The 2500-nt window shown below is 39.4% G+C and overlaps 1 protein-coding gene across 1 annotated transcript in view; it reads left to right on the top strand.

Moving 5' to 3' along the window:
* The first annotated feature begins 195 nt into the window (after window positions 1-195).
* LOC119573965 overlaps window positions 196-2500 on the top strand; it is a 12277-nt gene continuing 9972 nt past the window's right edge. The window contains exon 1 of the mRNA XM_037921066.1: window positions 196-620. The gene's annotated coding sequence lies outside the window, so the exon portion shown is untranslated. The remainder of the gene's footprint in view (window positions 621-2500) is intronic.

Here is a 2500-nt window from a genome sequence, read left to right as displayed (position 1 = left end):
ATAATAACTCTTTGAATAATAAACAACGGTACCATCCATTGCACTCGAAATGTCTCCATTGACACCATGCTGAGACGCATACGACCAATCAGAAAACGTATGATTTCCTATTTGAATTCTTATTGGCCCTGAGAAGCCCATGAGTCAGACCTCCCACACAAAGAGGCGTGCCGAAGAGAGTGACTTCAATGCCATTTCTTGTTACACTGAACACATGCCAGTCTTTCAATTGCATTCAACGTTAGTTCACAAGAAAGTAGTAAAATACCTCTAAGGCCGCGTCCAAAACAGTAAACTGGTGGCTGGACCAACGGAAAACAAGATGATGTAACGAAGAATGAACAGAAGCACCGAAGAACATAGGCTTTCCACCCGTGAGATGGAAAAGGAGTGAAAGTGATCAGTGTGTTGGGAAGGTGTGCGAAGAGCGCCCAAAGGTTGCGTCTTACGTCTACACCTGTCCTCTGTGAATAACAAGTGAGACATTGATTCAAAAGGTCTTCTGTTTATCATGTACTATAATACAACCATGTGACGACTAGAGGCGAAGATGCATTTGGAGTGTAAAAAGAAAAGACTTCGACGAAATTAACGAAGAGGATCTCTTGTGAGTTACAAAGGTGAGAGTTCCTTCAGATATTTAGGGTTTCCTCCCACACGCGTTTCCCCGGATATGGTGTGTGTGTGTGTGTGTGTGTGTGTGTGTGTGTGTGTGTGTGTGTGTGTGTGTGTGTGTGTGTGTGTGTGTGTGTGTGTGTGTGTGTGTGTGTGTGTGTGTGTGTGTGTGATATGATATGATTTTGCGGAGATAATAGAGTCTAATAGTAATTATGATAACTATGTAATTATGAGAATAATAATACCAGTAATAACAAGAAACAGTAAGTAAATGTGGTTAAATAATGATGAATTAATGATATTAGAGGTACAGATAAGGCTGTGCATATTCTCATGTTCACGAATGATAAAGTAAAGGTAATAGACACAAGGAGAGGATAAAGAGAAAGAAAAATATCTGGAAAGAGAGAGAGAGAGAAAAATATGAAAGGGTACTGAAAAAAGTGAAAAAAAATATGATGGAAAATATGACAGAAGAGGGAGAAAAAGGCGAAGGATAACAAAGTTAAAATCATCTAAACGATAAAGGAAAAAACGAAAGGGAATGTGAAATGTAAAACAAGAAAGAAAAAGAAAACTGAAAGAAAAGACAAAGAGAATAAAGAAAAAAAAAGTAAATGTAAAAAAATATGAGGGGAAAGCGAAAAGATATAAGAAATAAAAGAAAAAGCGTAAACGAGAAGAAATGAATGGAAAGGAAAATACAAAATATAATAATGATAATAATAGTAATAACAGTAATGATAATGATGATATTGATAATGATGATGAAGGTGATAATAAAGATAAATGAATATATATATATATATATATATATATATATATATATTATATATATATATATATATTATAGTCAATCACTAATACCTTCTAAGTTCAGTTCCCCCGAGGCGGTTTTGTCGACTGAGCGGGTTTTTCTCGTCATGTCACGGAAACTAACTTTTACTTTTATCTGAAAAAAAGGACGTGATGTTATTACGTTTGTTTTATTATTATTTTCGTGGATTGTTTTCACCTCATTTTTATTTCCCTCTTGTTTCGCCTGCTTCATCGCTCCCCTGTCAGTTCTTCTCTTCTACTCCTCTTCCCCCTGGTTCTTTTCCTCTCTTTCTCCTTTCCCTTCTCTTTCTGCTCTTTCCACTTATTTTCCTTCTTCCCACCTCCATTTCCTCTTTCGTCTTCCCATTCTCCTCTGTTTCCTCTCCTACTCCAACTACTCCAATCATCACCTCCTCCTCCTTCTCTTTTCTTCTTCTCCTCCTCCTCCTCCTCCTCCTCCTCCTCCTCCTCCTCCTCCTCCCCTCCCCCCCTCCCCCCTCCCCCCCCCCCCCCTCCCCTCCCCCTCCCCCTCCCCCTCCTCCTCCTCCCCTCCTCCTCCCCTCCCCCTCCTCTCTCCCCCTCCCCTCTCCTCCTCCCCTCCCCCTCCCCTCCTCCTCCTCTTCTCCACCCGTGTTTCCTTCCTCCTCTTACCCGCTTTCATTATGACCTGAGCTAAGAAAAAAAAGTAATTGTTTTATGGTTCCTAAAAAAATGAATCTTTGTTGTGGTCTTTTTTGGCCTCTTTGTCTGGGAGTTAAACGACGTTTTTGAAGGTTGGAATTATTATCGCTATTATTATCATTATCATTATCATTGCCTTCCTTCTCGTCGTGTTCAAGGGCAGCCTAGTTTCTTTTTTATCGTCGAAGTACCGGTATTCATTGCTGTTATCGTTTATTACCATTTTTATCATCATACATTACCATTATCACTGTCTTTATGACGATGAACACTACCATTATAATTACCTTCATCTCTATCTTCATTATCATTATCATCACCATCACCATCACCACCATCATTGCCATCATCATCATCACCATCACCATCACCATCACCAACA

The sequence above is a fragment of the Penaeus monodon genome, chromosome 6 (assembly GCF_015228065.2).
Source record: "Penaeus monodon isolate SGIC_2016 chromosome 6, NSTDA_Pmon_1, whole genome shotgun sequence".
Taxonomy (NCBI): Eukaryota; Metazoa; Arthropoda; class Malacostraca; order Decapoda; family Penaeidae; genus Penaeus; species Penaeus monodon.
This window is presented reverse-complemented; position numbering and strand designations above follow the sequence as displayed.